The sequence below is a fragment of the Salvelinus fontinalis genome, chromosome 20, assembly GCF_029448725.1.
Source record: "Salvelinus fontinalis isolate EN_2023a chromosome 20, ASM2944872v1, whole genome shotgun sequence".
NCBI lineage: Eukaryota > Metazoa > Chordata > Actinopteri > Salmoniformes > Salmonidae > Salvelinus > Salvelinus fontinalis.
In genome coordinates, this window is record NC_074684.1 from 25,399,078 (window position 1) to 25,417,928 (window position 18,851).

At 46.3% G+C, this 18,851-nt stretch overlaps 1 protein-coding gene across 2 annotated transcripts in view; it reads left to right on the forward strand.

The window, feature by feature from the left end:
* The window catches only part of LOC129817573 (transcription regulator protein BACH2-like), a 115,763-nt gene that overhangs the window by 17,865 nt on the left and 79,047 nt on the right, over nucleotides 1–18,851 (forward strand). Inside the window, exon 1 of one of the 2 annotated variants that reach the window (XM_055872966.1) lies at nucleotides 13,363–17,035. The exons of the other annotated variant lie outside the window; for it this stretch is intronic. The gene's annotated coding sequence lies outside the window, so the exon portion shown is untranslated. Of the gene's footprint in view, nucleotides 1–13,362; nucleotides 17,036–18,851 lie in introns of those variants that run through there. 2 annotated transcript variants of the gene reach the window in all.

An 18,851-nucleotide genomic window follows, 5' to 3' on the forward strand; every position in this document is an offset into this window, starting at 1 on the left:
TGGTGCAACATCACTACGTATGCACATCCGTGCTTTGTGCGTTTGAGTTTGACATGTTTTATTTCAGTTGTGATAAGATGGATGGTTAGATTGACATCATACATATTTGGTGGCAGGTTTTTGTTATTGGTCTGGGCCATACGCCAATGGGAAATTCTACTGTGAGGAACGTGTGTGTGTGTGTGTGTTTGTGAGATACATGAGAGCTTTCCTGTCATTGGGGAAGCCCACACGACAGACCCCTGAGCTGCCAATCAAATGACTGGCATAACACCTTTACATAGCGGTCCGACTGGTGTTGTAGAGAAACTGCTGCTGGTGAATGACTTGTTACTGATCACTATCACCATGGAAGGAAAACCTGTAAGTACCTGACTTGTTAATCACTCTGTGTTTACTTTTGTTGTCAAAGTACCATTTATGTTGTCAAGGAAGATGTTCTTATGTTTTACAGCAAAGCGTTTTTGTGGTCACAGTGTGTGAAGAGTACATGTTATCGATCCTTTGACGATAACGTCTACAGACTATGTTGAATTTACCAGTTATCTAATAGTATTGTGTTCAAAACGTCATATTCATCAGCACGTGTTTTTACTTGTTCATATTCTAAATGTGATGACCTAGCTTATGAACCATATCAGAAGAAACACTGAATAAATTAGACAGGTCTTTCTAAACGTAATTCATAGATCTTTGGTTTACGGTGAAGCTGGGAGGAAAGACCTTGAGCCACAAACCTCTTGTAGTCTCTAGGAATTCCTCCCAATGTTGAACTGTGTTGTGAAGTGTTAGTTGACAGAGTTCAGTGAATACACATGTAAAAGTGAAGACATATACAAAAACAATTTGCAAAGGAAATGAAGCTTGTTTTTGTGACTTTCCTCCCCTGCAGATGCTAGAATTTTGTCTGTAGCCAAATTTATATAGAAACTATTAACAGAAACAAAAATGTATTCATGTGTTTGTGTTTCTCCCCTCCATGCTAATTGTAAATCTTTCTAACGATTCTAAGCTGTTAACAGCACATGCGTCTGCTTTTATAAATCACAGCTTTTTCTACTTTAACCAATTCCCTCCATTTTAATATTTAAATCCTGATATAAGATCCCATTGAACATATGTTTTGAAAAAAGGGGAACTTATGACTTGTTAATGGCAAAGTGTGACTGCTCAATCCCTTTATGAACGGTCTTTAGTGTGCAATGTATGCATATAGAGTCAAGGCTCATATCCCCTCTTTATTATTGGACTATTAGTATACAATGGTTTCCTGTGTCTCGCTACTGTTAGTCTCAGAGTCAAGGTTTGTGGCTTAGAACTAATGCTGTAGCTAATGCCATCATAGTAGGAGTACAACTCATAAGTGTGCTTAGCCCCGGACCACGTGGAGGGCAGGCAGGATGCTATGTAACATGGCTAAGACCTGCTCAGAGTAAATGCTAGTGCCTGGCGAGGCCTGGCTTCTAAACTTGTCAGTCACAGTCTCATCCTGATGAAAAAGTTTAGAAACCGTTGACGTATGTTGTGTTCAAGGACTTAGGCCTATTCCACGATGCCTATCTTGCAAAGCAACCTCTTTTTGAGTAATTTAACCATATAATTCAAGTGCAGATGCCTGTGATTTAAAGTAACATTAGGCCGTCGCTTGGATTCCTTGAATGTCTCAGAAGTATCCATATGCACTGTACAAGCAGCAGTCTGCCTGTCTGGCTCCCATGGTGCACCTCTTCTCATCCAACATGGGGAAGGCAGTGAAAGAGGCCATTGTTCTTATCACTCTGAGGCATGTTGCATGCACTTATGAATCTGAGTGGGAGAAATTATGCCCATTATAAATCTGGAATGTCTTTGAATCAATCAATTGTAGAAGAACAAAATGCATTTCATAACAAACTTCAATTTTAGAAGGACCCATTTTTCTCTAGAAAGTACTTTAAATTAGGTTTTAGTTGTTCATAATAGGCAGGAGTACTTTTAGTTACAATATTGTGTGAAGAAATAATGTAATTTCATAATTGAGAAAAAAAACACTTTTACACAGAAGCTTGAACAGGAAAAATCTGGACATTTCTAAATAAACCCAGAGAAACAATATGGATGGAAACACTAAATTTCCTCTTTAAAACCAAGAGCGTAACAAAATCACTTTTTTCATATTTCCTTGGCGCGCAGAAGAAATGGCTCATACTATAACATGACTCAGTGCTCGTTGGTTACAGGTTGGAGAATAAACTTGAAGGTAGACTACCTTCGGAGTGTGATTCAGACGTCTGGTCTATTGAATCAACTCTTCCTCTAATGCTTTGACAAAACAAATGTCTTTCAGGGCTTCTCTCTCCTTCTGTTTCCCCTTCTTTTCAGAAGGCATTGATTGATGTGCAGTAAACCACACTTGCAAAGTCTTTATCTCTCCCTGGGATTGTTCTGGTATGATGTAATGTTTTGATGATCCTCAACATGGTAAGATGTCATGTGTAGCAGCACTGACATAAAAAAACAAAAAAACAATACCACTATCTGAAAAGACAGAATGCCATGTCTTTTCAGAGGAGTTCTCTACACCTCACAGATCATGTTAGCCCCATTTAGATTGCGGAACACTTTGTAGCAGCGAGACAAAGGTATTTGTGAGAATGTTAGGTTCTTGTTGTTCTCAATGGAAACCGAGCCTCTCATCAGACAGACAGTTTCCAGTTGTTGTTTTCAGCATCTTTTCTGGGGTGCACTCTGTGTATCAGCCGTTCTCCCTAAGCTACATCATATAGTCCCCATCACGAGGGTGTAAACTCACAGCACAGCGTGGAGGTCGTAAAAAATGCCCTTATCCACCAGGGAGAGGACTATTTTTAACATTACCGTATCGCGTATCGCCATTTTGGTCTTTTGTGGTGAGGAGGATATTTTGGGACACTCTCGGGAAGCCTGACCTGTGAGGCAAGATGAGGTGGAATCTCTCCACAACAATACATCTTGTGAGTGTGTGTGTTTATGCGTGCGTGCGTGCTCGAGGTGAAGCCGACGTCTGAGACTGACCTGTTGCAAAGTTGAAAATACAACTTGTTTCACCAGCGCACTAACAGCTGGTACTTCTACCAGCACTTTCACTATCTGTACTAAAAGGTTCCAGATAGGAACCATATAGCAGTCTGGAACAACCGTACAGACCTCATAGAAGCTAAACAAATGGTAAACAGCTACAAAATAATTTCAAGGAGCTCCATGTCGGGCCTTTCCTCATTGCATTAGCGGCACATAACAGTCTCCTGATCGGAACTAGGGCTGCCCGCTACTCCTCACACTTAAAATAGTGGTCTGATAGGCCCTGATTGGGGTGGCTTAAGTTCTCTATCAGAGCCCAGGAAAAGTCTACTGGCCTGTCTGCCGTTCTGTCTGTCTGTCTGTCTGTCTGTCTGTCTGTCTGTCTGCGTGTCTGCGTGTCTGTCTGCCTGCCTGCCTGTTTGGGTTGGATAATGATCATCCTTGTCTAGAGGCTGGCTCTGACTTTACTGCCCTGTTTTGGAGGGGGAATGTGTGTTGGAGGGGAGAGCGGGAGGGTGAGTGAAAGCACAGGAATTCCCGCTCACTTTGGCTCGTCCTGCATTCAGTCTGATCCTCGGCTGCCCCCCACTCCCCTTTCTCTCCCTCCCTCCCTCCCTCCCTCCCTCCCTCCCTCCCTCCCTCCCTCCCTCCCTCCCTCCCTCCCTCCCTCCTCTGTTGGAGAAAGGGGGATGTTTATTGTTGGAATGCGCTCATCATTTTGATCTGTGCCCGGCATTAGAACATGTTTGTTCTGAGCAGAGCGGGTCCTCCCGGAGACCCTGCATGGCGCGGGGGGAAGCTAGGCGGCCAGGCGGCCAGTTATCATGGAGGGACCACTGGGTTCATTCATCAACCTGTCATGGGCCCCGCTTTCTGTTATTTGTAGCCAAATCCATCAAGCATGACAAGCGGGTAATTTGAGCCAAGTCGAGGGCAGAGCTCCAGGTCCCTTCCACAAAGTCATTCTTCCCCTCCCTCCTGGGAAAGGCTCCGGACAGCCCGCTAAAGATCCAGAGTTTTGTTGAGTCATGTGAGAGAAACAACCACACCGACCGAGGTGGGGGGGCTGCTACGGGGAACCGGAGGGGGGGGGGGGACTAAAAGCTGCTCACAGGCTAAGGGAGACAGAGGAATGCACTGGAGCCAGCCTTGTATAAGGTAATGTCTGGTGAACATGCCGGGGTGGGACGTGTGCACAGATTTATTTTAATACACTGCTGGCAGGGCCAGAGGGGAGGGGAGAAGCGTCCAGCTCCCTGCCATCTCGTCCCGGGATCACAGTCACGCATCGGACAAGACAGGACATTGTACTAGGCTGACCACCACAGACGACCAAAACACCCAGAGGCAAGTTTCAGTTGAGAGTTTGGCCTACTAATCTGCATGATCAGATTGGGTTGCTTTATGTTCAACTGTCAGGGCTTGCATTCCTTTTCCATGGGGTTGTTGTGTGTACCTGCTCGTAGAGTGATTCCCATGTTTTGAGTTCACTGCCCTGCAGACAGATATGTTTTTGGCATGTCACTCAGGCATTTAGCGTTGCAGTGATGCATACAGTACGTACGTGTAGCAGCTATATGGTGATTTGATGTAGGGGTAGTTATGTGCCCCAAAGCTGTGTATGGTTATTATCAAAGGCATTTTTGTGTAATATTCATAGTATAACGGCAGCCTTCCTCCTCTTCGTCTGAAGACCGCACAACCTAAACCTATAGGGGAGAGTCTGGGTGGGCATCTGTCCGCGGTGGCAGCTCTGGCGCTGGACGTGGACCCCACTCCACCATTGTCTTTGTCCACCTCCTTAAGTCCTTTGAGTGGCGACCCTCGCCGCCAACCTTGGCCTAGGAACCCTAACAAAGGGCCCCACTGGACTGAGGAGCGCCTCTGGACTGAGGAAACTCTTCCGGACTGAGGGGCAGCTCATGACTGAGAGGTAGCTCATGACTGAGAGGTAGCTCATGACTGAGAAGTAGCTCATGACTGAGAGGTAGCTCATGACTGAGAAGTAGCTCATGACTGAGAGGTAGCTCATGACTGAGAGGTAGCTCATGACCGAGGGGTAGCTCAGGACCGAGGGGTAGCTCAGGACCGAGGGGTAGCTCAGGACCGAGAGGTAGCTCAGGACCGAGAGGTAGCTCAGGACTGAGAGGTAGCTCAGGACTGAGAGGTAGCTCCGGACTAAGGACAGCTCCGGACTGAATGGCAGCTCCGGACTGAATGGCAGCTCCAGACTGAATGGCAGCTCATGACTGGAGGGCAGCTCATGACTGGAGGGCAGCTCATGACTGGAGGGCAGCTCTGGCAGCTCCTGAGTGGCGGGCGGCTCTGGCAGCTCCTGACTGGCGGGCGGCTCTGGCGGCTCCTGACTGGCGGGCGGCTCTGGTGGCTCCTGACTGGCGGGCGGCTCTGGCGGCTCCTGACTGGCGGACGGCTCTGGCGGCTCCTGACTGACGGACGGCTCTAGCGGCTCAGGACAGACGGGCGGCTCAGATGGCGCTGGGCAGACGGGCAGCTCAGACGGCGCTGGGCAGACGGGCAGCGCAGGCGGCGCTGGGCAGACGGCAGACTCTGACCTGCTGAGGCGCACAGTAGGCCTGGTGCGTGGTGCCGGAACTGGTGGTACCGGGCTAAGGACACGCACCTCAAGGCTAGTGCGGGGAGCAGCAACAGGGCGTACAGAGTTCTGGAGACGCACAGGAGGCTTGGTGCATGGTGCTGGAATTGGTGGTACCGGGCTGGAGACACGCACCTCAGGGCGAGTGCGTGGAGGAGGAACAGGGCTCTGAAGACACACAGGAAGCCTGGTGCGTGGTGTTGACACTGGTGGTACTGGGTTGGGGCGAGGAGGTGGCACCGGATATACCGGACCGTGAAGGCGTACTGGAGCTCTTGAGCACCGAGCCTGGCTCCTTACCTGATAGAGCAGCCTCTCTGAACAGGGCAGGCATTGGTTGGTCTGGACTGAGCTGTCCCTCTGACCTCCGTGGACCCTGTGGCTCTGCTCAAACCCGGTCGTGTGTGTGTGTGTGTTTCAAGTTTCACGTTTTATTAGTCATATGTACAGGATCCACGTGGTATACTCTGTCAATCTAAATGCTTACTTGCAGGTTCCTCGACAATCCAACAACAGTAATAAATAAGAAAATATAAGAATAGGAACATAAAGTAAATGGCTCAGTAGAATAGAATAACGATTTTAGCATAAGTATAATACACGAAGACACAAAGTACAGTCCAATATTTACACGGGTTTTGGGGAAGAGGGGATTGTGGGTGTGTGTGGAAGTGTGTGTGTGTGTAGGTTTTTGTTGGGGGATGGGATGACATGTTCCATAAACACATTCCCTGAACAGAGTGCTGTGACCTGGACAGCTTTCTAGTCTCATTACAGTGTGTGTTGTAACACCTGGCATGGTGGCCTCTCTCTGGGTGGAGATGACAAGGTCGGTGCCATCTGCCAGCGCCGGTCAGGAAGGGACACACAGGCGATGGCCTGGGAGGGAACAGTCGGGCGCAGGATGGTTAGGTGCCACAGACACAGCAAGGCCTGGGGAGCTACTGTCCTGTGTGGCTGATTCACTTTCCCCACTGTGACATGACTGGTTGAGGTTGACTCCCAAGTGGCACCCTATTCCCTATACATTATAGTGCACTACTGCCATTCGGGACGCAGCCTGGGAGTGTAGCCTTACTCAGGCTTGCTTGGCTGCTACAGTATCGGTGCATACCATCTGAGATGAATGTACCGTAGTGAGAAGTAGGGCTGCTACTTGGTTGTGGAATCTGTTTCTGTCTCCCTTATTGGTTCCCTGTTGCTTTTATTTGTGATTTTACTGCACCACCCCTTTTTGTCTTATATTGATCGTTCCGGTATAATACTCCATTAGATACCAACACAATGTGGTGAGTGCATTGTTAATGCTCTGCTGGATGTCAATTCAAAACTGCCTGAAGGCCAAAAGATAGGATCTCTTTCTGTTGCTTATTTTATTAAAATGAGCACAGATCTGAACGTGTTGCTTCTAAACCCACAACAGTAGAACTCTTTACTTAGCCTAAAGATCTTGTACAAAAAATTTAAAAAAGAAAACATGCTAAGATTAATAAAAATAAAGTCTCCCTCCCTTTGGGGTTTAGAGTTTTTAGCTCTTGTGTTATCTTAAGGAAGCGTTCTCGTAAGCCGAAGACCTCTATTGATGCATATAAATTCCTTCTGAGTTCTGGAGACTGAGGGCTGAAAGGATACCCTTGGGAAAACATTTCTTGGAACTCTTGGGCTACCGCCACAAATCATGGGAACAGGAGTACAGTGAAAGGAATGGAAAACAGCCGACAAAGGAGGAAGCCTTTTTCTCAGCAAATTGAAATTTGCTTATCTTACGACACTAAATGAAGAACGACAAATGCATTAAAATGTCCCATAATATGGAAGTGGGTGTCACGCCCTGGCCTTAGTATTGTTTGTTTTCTTTATTATTTTAGTTAGGTCAGGGTGTGACATGGGGAATGTTTATGTTTTGTTGGTTTTGGGTGTTGTTTATGGTAAAGGGGTTGTGTATAGTATATGGGTTTGTGTGGAGTACATGTTTCTAGTGTTGTCTATGTATGTTTAGTTGTCTAGGAGAGTCTATGGTTACCTGAATGAGTTCCCAATTAGAGACAGCTGATTTCGGTTGTCTCTGATTGGGAGCCTTATTTAGGGTAGCCATAGGCTCTCATTGGTTGTGGGTAATTGTCTATGTAGAACGTTTGTAGCCTGTATGTATGTGCACAACGTTTGTAGCTTCACGGTCGTTTTGTTGTTTTTTGTTCGTTTTGTTAAAGTGTTTCGTGTCGTGTTTATTTTTCGTCATCTTAAAAAATAAAAGAAGATGGCTTATTTTCCAACTGCTGCATTTTGGTCCGTCAATCCGCCACACGATCGTGACAGAATTACCCACCATAGGACCAAGCGGCATGGAAGGCGGCAACAGGACCTACCTACACAGGATTTCTGGAGATGGGAGGACGAATTGGAAGGAAAGGGACCTTGGGCTCAACCTGGAGAATATCGCCTCCCTCGTGAAGAGCTGGAGGCAGCGAAAGCCGAGAGGAGGCGATATGAGGAGGCAGCACGGAAGCAAGGCTGGAGACCAGTGAGTAATACCCAAAAATTTCTTGGGGAGGGGCTCATGGGGAATGTGGCGAGTCCAGATGGGAGAACTGCGTCAACTTCCCGTGCTTCCCGTGCTTCCTCTAAGAGGGAACCTGAGCCAGTCGGGCTGAGATTGGAGGGGAGCAATGGGAATGATGCAGAGACTGTTAAGGATTTATTGGGGAGGTTGGAAGAGAGTGAAATGAGGGAGCTGCTGTGTTGGTGCGTGAGGCACAAGATCCACCCGACAGAGCGTGTGCGGGATGTGAGGTTACCTGAGTCAGCTCTCCATGCTCGTCCTGATGTGCGTGCTAACCGTCTGGAAAGGACAGTCCCACGAACCAGGCCTCCTGGACGCCTCCCTAGTCCTGCACCTCCTATATTAGCCCTATGTACTAACTCTCCTGTGACGGTTCCCAGCCCAGTACAACCAGTGCCTCCTCCACGCACTAGCCTTATGGTGCGTGTCTCCAGCCCTTTACCACCAGTGCCTAAATTACGCACCAAGCCTCCTGTGTGTACCCAGAGTCCTGTGCGTCCTGTTGCTGCTCCCCGCATTAGCCCTGAGATGCGTGTCCCCAGTCCGGTACCACCAGTTCCGGCCCCACGCACTAGGCCTAATGTGCGTCCCCAGGGTCCAGTATGCCCTGTTCCTGCTCCCCGCACTAGCCCTGAGATGCGTGTCCCCAGCCCGGTACCACCAGTTCCGGCACCACGCACTAGGCCTAATGTGCGCTCCCAGGGTCCAGTATGCCCTGTTCCTTCTCCCCGCACTAGCCCTGAGATGCGTGTCCCCAGCCCGGTGCCACCAGTCCCGGCAGCACGCACCAGGCCTACAGTGCGCCTCAGCCGGCAGGAGTCTGCCGTCTGCACAGCGATGACTGAACTGCCCGTCTCCCCAGCGCCATCTGAGCCATCCGTCTCCCCAGCGCCATCTGAGCCATCCGTCTCCCCAGCGCCATCTGAGCCATCCGTCTCCCCAGCGCCATCTGAGCCATCCGTCTGCCATGAGCCTGCAAAGCCGCCCGTCTGCCATGAGCCTGCAAAGCCGCCCGTCTGCCATGAGCCTACTGAGCCGTCCGCCAGACAGGAGCCGCTAGAGCCGCCAGCCAGACAGGAGCCGCTAGAGCCGTCCGTCAGACAGGATCTGCCAGAGCCGCCAACCAGACAGGATCTGCCAGAGCCGCCAACCAGACAGGATCTGCCAGAGCCGCCAACCAGACAGGATCTGCCAGAGCCGCCAACCAGACAGGAGCAGCCAGATCAGTCAGCCAGCCATGAGCAGCCAGATCCGTCAGCTAGCCATGAGCAGCCAGATCCGTCAGCTAGCCATGAGCAGCCAGATCCGTCAGCTAGCCATGAGCAGCCAGATCCGTCAGCTAGCCATGAGCAGCCAGATCCGTCAGCTAGCCATGAGCAGCCAGATCCGTCAGCCAGCCATGAGCAGCCAGATCCGTCAGCTAGCCATGAGCAGCCAGATCCGTCAGCCAGCCATGAGCAGCCAGATCCGTCAGCTAGCCATGAGCAGCCAGATCCGTCAGCTAGCCATGAGCAGCCAGATCCGTCAGCTAGCCATGAGCAGCCAGATCCGTCAGCTAGCCATGAGCAGCCAGATCCGTTAGCTAGCCATGAGCAGCCAGATCCGTCAGCCAGCCATGGGCCATCCCTCAGTCCGGAGCTGCAGTCCCTCAGTCCGGAGCTGCAGTCCCTCAGTCCGGAGCTGCCATTCTTCAGTCCGGAGCTGCCCCTTATCCTGGTGCTGCCCCTTATCCTGGTGCTGCCCCTTACCCTGGTGCTGCCCCTTACCCTGGTACTGCCCCTTACCCTGGTACTGCCCCTGACCCTGGTACTGCCCCTTACCCTGGTACTGCCCCTTACCCTGGTACTGCCCCTTACCCTGGTACTGCCCCTTAGTCCGGAGCTGCCCCTTAGTCCAGAACTGCCCCTTAATGCAATGGGGTTAATGTGGAGAGGGGTCATTTTGAAAAAATGCACATTTTCTTTTGCTGCAGGATTTGTTTTCTGCTATAGCAAACTGGCTCAAATTAAGATCCTGCATATAGTCTCAGCAGCACTCTCAGCACTTGAAATGTCTCATATAGGCAATTCAATCAAACACTCTTGAAATTATTTACATTTTAAAAGAGAGAGAGGAGAAAAAAAGCAATAATTAATTTCTGCAGGCACCCTAGATAGTGGACCGGTGATGCACACATTTATTGTGCAGGAAAACAACCTTCCTCAAAGATCTGCTAACCCATCTGGTTGAGGTGATTAGCAAAAGCTGAGGCAGATGGCGCCCTGGCCAGATTCTGCATTGCTTCAGGCAGGGTGTATTAATCTGCATAAACTACCGACTGGCTTGTCTGGCTGCCATGATTATTTTGGTGTGGTACAACATTTCTAACCGTGGCTGAATGGGAACATTTTACAAAGAGAAAAAAACACCCTATTTTCCAGTGTTGGGTTTCTGAAGGAATTGTCCACCAGCACAAGGCTCATTTACTGTGGTGAGATGAATGACTGAGGCCCTCAGGATGTTTTTGTTAGGGACAAGGCAGGCGGTAATGTGGCCTTCCTCCCCTCCTCCTCAATGTGCAGTGAACACGCTACACTGAATAAGACCACAGCCACTCCACTGGCAGTCCGTCTGGAAATATTGACACACCAGTGGAGAGCAGAGAGAGAGAGAGCAGCCCCAGAAGCTCCAGGAATCCCCCTGAGAAGAGACTTTGGGCGGGAGGGCGGGAAGGTGAGGTGGAGCATTGGAATTCACTCGAAGCAGGTCACTTCTTTACTAGCTGAACCCAGTGAACCCTGCCTGAGTCAGCGACTTCCCAACCAATCTCTCTCGCCACGGTTGGCGAAGAGTCCACCCCTCCCTCCCTCCACCCCCTCTCTTTCTCTCTCTCTTGCCTTCTCCTTGTTTATCTGTCTCCGTTCCCCACCCCCCTCATTGATCGAGACTCGAGACTGCTGCAAGCCTATTGGCTGGTCTGTTCGCCCTGCTCTCAAAAACAACCCCGTCCATCCCCCTCTCTCCCTTCACCAACACCCCCCACCTGACCCCCTTTACTCGCCCTCGAGTCCCAGTTGAGGTCAAGATGAACATATGTTAGGGATAAGTGATGGAATATCAGTATAGGAATATAGCACTACAAATATAGCACACAAAAAAAACAGTACAAACGATCAGCCACACACTGCCAATTGGAACACATGCTGTTCATCCCCTACTGATAAATGGTCTTTAGTTTGTGGGAGTGAAATTACCCCATCCCCACTATATTCCACCCCTTTTCTAAACAGGATCATCTGCTCCTTGACCTTCACAGCCCCTCATCTTAATGCATATCATAGCTAAATCCTTTGTGGATCCTTATTTGGCACCAGGCTAGAACTGTGTATAATTTGTAATTAGTATACCTCTCAACATTGTAATGTTTTTATAATTTACACTTGAGAAATGTGTCAGTAACGTGTTGGTTCCCATGTCAAATCATATTTCCATACACACACAATGATGCATGAACAAATATGTTCACACTTCAAATATTTTGCAAAAGCTATCACCCTTGATGTAACCTGGCATTCTATTCACAATCAATTGTAGATTCAATCTGATTGTGGTTTCGGTCTTTGTTTGTTTGTGTTACCGCTTTATAGATCTGAGAGAGAAAGAATGGGTGAGAGAGAGAGAAAGGGAACGAGAGAGAGAGAGAGAGAGAGAGAGAGAGAGAGAGAGAGAGAGAGATGAGAGAGAGAGAGAGAGAGAGAGAGAGAGAGAGAGAGAGAGAGAGAGAGAGAGAGAGAGAGAGAGAGAGAGAGAGAGAGAGAGAGAGAGAGAGAGAGAGAGAGGGAGAGAGAGAGAGAGAGAGAGAGAGAGAGAGAGAGAGAGAGAGAGAGAGAGAGAGAGAGAAGAGAGAGAGAGAGAGAGAGAGAATGAGAGAGAGAGAGAGAGGGAGAGAGAGGAGAGAGAATGAGAGGGAGAGAGAGAATTGGAGAGATAGATGTTGTAATTATTAATGACTGCCACCCCCTACTGATCTGATGGAAAACGCTAATCCATGACTGCTGGAATTCTTAGGGACCATTCGAAATTGATTGGGAAGGGTTGTGTGGGGAGGGTTTTCTGTTTTTTTATTGGCCACAGGGGAGGGTAGTGCGTTTTTCTCCCTGGTTTACGTTGGCTCTTTTGCCTCTGCTTGCATGCACCTCCCTACATCAAGGTGTTTTGGTTCTTCCCTTATGCTCTACGCTTTTCCGCACGTTAACTTTTATTATAAACTGGGTGGTTCCAGCCCTGAATGCTGATTGGCTGAAAGCCAACAACTACCTAATACACACACATCTAAGTAAAGGAATAGAATAAGAATATATAAATATAAGCAATTTCCAACAATTGTTTACAGACAGATTATTTCACTTATAGTTCACTGTATCACAATTCCAGTGGCTCAGAAGTTTACACTCGCGTAGCGTGCGCAAGCGTTGCAAAGTAAATGTAGAAATCTATATTATTCAATTATTGCACCCACACTGCTCGCGCACGCCAACGAGCATCTGCGTTGCCAAGGGCTAAAATAGAAGTCAGTTCTAATATTGCACACAAAGGTTTAAAAAATATAAAGGCATTTCAAGTGTTATGTTATCAGCTGTGTACAGTGTTTTAACAATGTGCAAATATTTGAAATACAAATGGTAGAGGAAGATAAATAAGTAGATAAAGGTAGGTTGTCTTTACAATGTAGTTTTTGCTCCACTGGTTGCCCTTTTCTCATGGCAATGGGTCACAAATCATGCTGCTGTGATTGCACACATTTCGCCTAACAGATAACACAAATTCTTTGTGGGTCTGTGTGATCTGTGTGAAATATGTGTCTCTAATATGGTCATACATTTGACAGTAGGTTAGGAAGTGCAGCTCAGTTTACACCTAATTTTATGGTCAGTGGCCATATATCCTGTCTTCTGCGAAGAGCCAGGTGTGCCTATGGCAGCCTCTCTCAATAGCAAGGTTATGCTCACTTACATGCTGACCAGACCGGACACGTCGCGTGCGCGAGCGTCGCAAAATAAATTTTGAAATCCATGTTATTCAATTATTGCACCCACACTGCTCGCGCGCGCCAACGAGCGTCTGCGACACCAAGTGCTAAAAATAGAAGTATTACCTATTTCTGACGCAGATCGCACTGAAAGTCCTGCCTATCCCATCTCCTCATTGGTTTATAGAAGCAGGTACCCACGTGCCATCTCCTCATTGGTTATACCCACGTGGGTGACTGAAAGACGAACAAGGTCAGTGGTGGAAATGCACCTAATTTGTGAAAGTTGCCAATTGCAATAAAAGCCTGGAAGGAGGAGAGATGACTAGAAATTATTTGGTTGACCGTTTTATGTGTGGATTAATTATCGGAGTAGAGGACCTTGTGCATTTCAGGTAAAATAACAACTCAATGTTTATATCCCAGGACAAATTAGCTAGCAACAGCAAGCTAGCTAAATAGGACAAATTAGCTAGCAAGTGCAAGATAGCAAGCTAAATTGCTATAAATGTTTAATGATTTTCGACCTGTCCCCAAATTAATGTAATTGATTCAGAGTTTGTTTTGATATTTTAGCCTGCGTGTCGTGATCGCGTTTGGTGTGGGGGGACAAAATACATTTCTGCACGATGGCACACAATGGTGAGCGCGCGCAGCCGGTTTGTGTTCCGTGTAGTTGACTGTCTTTAAACAGCTTGGGAAATTCCATAAAATGATGTCATGGCTTTAGAAACTTCTGATAGGCTAATTGACATCATTTGAGTCAATTGGAGGTGTACCTGTGGATGTATTTCAAGGCCTACCTTCAAACTCAATGCCTCTTTGTTTGACACCATTGGAAAATCAAAAGAAATCAGCCAAGACCTCAGAAAAAAATGGTAGACCTCCACAAGTCTGGTTCATCCTTGGAAGCAATTTGCAAACGCCTGAATGTACCACGCTCATCTGTACAAACAATAGTACACAAGTATAAACAGCATGGGACGACGCAGCCGTCATACTGCTCAGGAAGGAGACGCGTTCTGTCTCTTAGAGATGAACGTACTTTGGAAATGTCCTCTGGTCTGATGAAGCAAAAATAGAACTGTTTGGCCATAATGACCACCGTTATGTTTGGAGGAAAAAGGGGGAGGCTTGCAAGCCTAAGAACACCATCCCAACTGTGAAGCACGGGGGTGGCAGCATCATGTTGTAGGGGTGCTTTGCTGCAGGAGGGACTGGTGCACTTCACAAAATAGATGGCATCATGAGGAAGGAACATTCTGTGGATATATTGAAGCAACATCTCAAGACATCAGTCAGGAAGTTAAAGCTTGGTCGCAAATGGGTCTTCCAAATGGACAATGACCCCAAGCATACTTCCAAAGTTGTGCAAAATGGCTTAGGGACAACAAAGTCAAGGTATTGGAGTGGCCATCACAAAGCCCTGACCTCATCCTATAGAACATTTGTGGGCAGAACTGAAAAAGTGTGTGCGAGCAAGGAGGCCTACAAACCTGACTCAGTTACACCATCTCTGTCATGAGGAATGGACCAACATTCACTCAACTTATTGTGGGAAGCTTGTGGAAAGCTACCTGAAACGTTTGACCCAAGTTATACAATTTAAAGGCAATGCTACCAAATACTAATTGAGTGTATGTAAACTTCTGACCCACTGGGAATGTGATGAAATAAATCATTCTCTCTACTATTATTCTGACATTTCACATTCTTAAAATAAAGTGGTGATCCTAACTGACCTAAGACAGGGAATCTTTACTAGGATTAAATGTCAGGAATTGGGAAAAACTGAGTTTAAATGTATTTGGCTAAGGTGTATATAAACTTCCGACTTCAACTGTATATGGATGAGCATTGACCGAGCGGCATAGGCAAGATGCAATAGATGGCATAAAATACAGTATATACAATGAGATGAGTAATACAAGATATATAAACATTAATGAAGTGGCATTATTAAAGTGACTACTGATACATTTATTCAAGTGGCCAATTATTTCAAGTCTGTATGTAGGCAGCATCCTCTCTGTGTTAGTGATGGCTGTTTAACAGTCTGATGGCCTTGAGATTGAAGCTATTTTTAAGTCTCTCGGTCCCAGCTTTGATGCACTAAATATTCCATATAAGTCCACAACAACAAATAGGAATAGCTGATAGGCAGCGGAGAGGCCAAGTGTGTCATCACGCATGATAGAACAATGAAGACATGAGACACACGCAGCTAAAAAAGCTCCCCTATTGATCTTGTTTAAGAACAGTACAATTATCCTACCTAGACTAGCCTACAACACCACAATGCAATTAATAATTGTATTATTGTTTAACAATTGTATTATTATTGTTTTGAATGTGTCATTCTATTTGGATTAGTTGTGGGTCTACTCTCGACAGTTTATAAGGTCTAGAAAGGCACCGTAGCAGGCCAGTCTGGCTGTATTTTTACTTCTGATACTGAAGTAAATCTGCTGCAGATTCTCCCAAGTCATCCTGTAATTATGTGGCCATATACAGCACCAGTCAACAGTTTGGACACACCTACTCATGATTCCTACTCAAGGGTTTTTCTTTATTTTTTATATTTTCTACATTATAGAATAATAGTGAAGACATCGAAACTGTGAAATAACACATATGTAATCATGTAGTAACCAAAACAGTGTTAAACAAATCTAAATATATTTTATATTTGAGATTCTTCAAAGTAGCCACCGTTTGCCTTGGTGACAGCTTTGCACACTCTTGGCATTCTCTCAACCAGCTTCATGACGTAGTCACCTGGAATGCATCTCAATTAACAGTTGTGCCTTGTTAAAAGTTAATTTGTGTAATTTCTTTATTCTTAATGCGTAGGTGTGGTATACAGAAGATAGCCCTATTTGGTAAAATACCAAGTCCATATTATGTCATGAACAGCTCAAATAAGCAAAGAGAAATGACAGTCCATCATTACTTTAAGACATGAAGGTCAGTCAATCTGGAAAATGTCAAGAATTTTGAAAGTTTCTTCAAGTGTATTCGAAAAAACATCAAGAGCTATAATGAAGCTGGCTCTCATGAGGAACACTCAGAGTTACCTCTGCTGCAGATGATAAGTTAATTCGAGTTAACTGCACCTCAGATTGCAGCCCAAATTAAATGCTTCAAAGTGTTCAAGTAACCGACACATCTCAACATCATCTGTTCAGAGGAGACTGCGTGAATCAGGCCTTCCATGGTTGAATTGCTGCAAAGAAACCACTACTAAAGGACACCAATAATAAGAAGAGACTTGCTTGGGCCAAGAAACACGGGCAATAGACATTAGACCAGTGGAAATCTGTCCTTTGGTCTGATGAATCCAAATTGGAGATTTTTTGGTTCCAAACGTTACATCTTTGTGAGACGCAGAATAGGTGAACGGATGATCCCCGCACGTGTGGTTCCCACTGTGAAGCATGGAGGAGGAGGTGTGATGGTACTTTGCTGGTGACACTGTCTGTGATTTATTTAGAATTCAAGGCACACTTAACCAGCATGGCTACCAAAGCATTCTGCAGCGATATGCCATCTCATCTGGTTTGTGCTTAGTGGGACTATCATTTGTTTTTCAACAGGACAATGACCCAATACACTTCTAGGCTGTATCAGGGCTATTTGACCAAGAAGGGGAGTGATGGAGTGCTGCATCAGATGACCTGGCCTCCACAATCACCCAACCTCAACCCAATTCGGAGGGTTTTGGATGAGTTGGACCGCAGAGTGAAGGAAAAGCAGCCAACAAGTGCTCAGCATATGTGGTAACTCCTTCAATACTGTTGGAAAAGCATTCCAGGTGAGGCTGGTTGAGAGAATGCCAAGAGTTTGCAAAGCTCTCAAGGCAAATGGGTAGCTAATTTGAAGAATCTCAAATATAAAATATATTTTTATATTTTGACTATTATTCTGCAATGTAGAAAGTAGTAAAAATAAACAAAAAACCTTTGATTGAGTAGGTGTGTCCAAACTTTGACTGGTACTGTATGTTCCCAGCAGGCCCGGTTATTCAGGAAAGCCTATCACACGCTTTGCTCTGCCTCCTCTCTAATACGAGCAGCTGTTCATTGCGCAACTAGAACCTGACAAATCCTGGGTTTGATTTGATTAACGCTGCAATATAGCCTAAATATTGTCATTTAACTTTTTAAATATATTATATTTTATATGTGGCATAAACATAACCAGTCACAATGTTTTAGTCTGATTAGGCTACTTCAAAACTCTCCTGTAGTCATGAGCGTGTTCGTCCAAAATATGATTCCAGCCCATCCTCAAAATATCTTGACATTGAATCCCTAAAGACTGGCAAGTGCGCTAGTCCAGTGTCACTTTGATTATGCTGCACATCATGGTTCACCAGCAGCCCCAAACCTCTAAAAGAGAAGCTGCAGACCAGCCAAAACATGCTTGTAAGAATTGTACTTAAACTTCCCCCTCATACTCATCTGGAAGTCAAGCATTGTAAGCAGCTAGGCTGGTTATCTGTGGAAAAAAAGAGTAGTATTAATTCCACTTGGTCTGGTCCACTGAATTATCACGGACTCAGCCCCCAGATATCTGGGGGCAGATATCCAACTATTCGGTCCCGCTTCAAATGAAGTTGAGCTTATAAAGGCTTCATAAAGCATTCATAATGGCATCCTTAGCATAAATGTGACAAAGCATCTATAACCGTATTTCATGCTTTATAAAGGGTCCATAAATGTTATATAACTGTGTGATATAATTACCAATGGGACATGTGACATAACCCACTATGTCAAAAATGACATAAGCATGTGCTTTATAAAGGGTGACAGGTTGTGCTGCAGGATGACACACGCTCTAAAAAGAAGTCATGTTAGTCACATTTTACACCAGGCAACAGTTACCAGTGATGAAAGTCCCCAACAAAGGACATTTAAAGTGGCTTTCTTCTGAAACCAAGTGACATGTTCCTCAGTACACATACACTCACACAACAATATAACAAGCCATACCGTGAGGTGCTGGTCCCAGCCAGGTGTTTGACACAACAATATAACTAGCCATACCGTGAGGTGCCCAGCCAGGTGTTTGACACAACAATATAACTAGCCATACTGTGAGGTGCTGTGCCCAGCCAGGTGTTTGACACAACAATATAACTAGCCATACCGTGAGGTGCTGTGCCCAGCCAGGTGTTTGACACAACAATATAACTAGCCATACCGTGAGGTGCTGGTCCCAGGTTAAAGAAGGATTTTTAAGCCTTGAGACAATTGAGACATGGAAAAGACAAAATATTGAAGTCCCTTTGAACTGTGTATGGTAGTAGGTGCCAGGCTCACCGGTTTGTGTCAAGGACTGCAAAACTGCTGGGTTTTTCACGCTCAACAGTTTCCTGTGTGTATCAAAAAGGGTCCACCACCCAAAGGACATCCAGCCAACTTGACACAACTGTGGGAAGCATTGGAGTCAACATGGGCCAAACAGAGATTGTCAAGCGAAGCCTTCGATACTGGGTAGGCCTACGAGGTAGGGAGGGATGTATTTTCTGTTTCTCGAGATTGACATAGTCTATTTATTGTGGTGTTGAAAACACAAACCGTGATATTGAAGCGCCTGATGTCGGTATAATTTGTTTCTTGGTT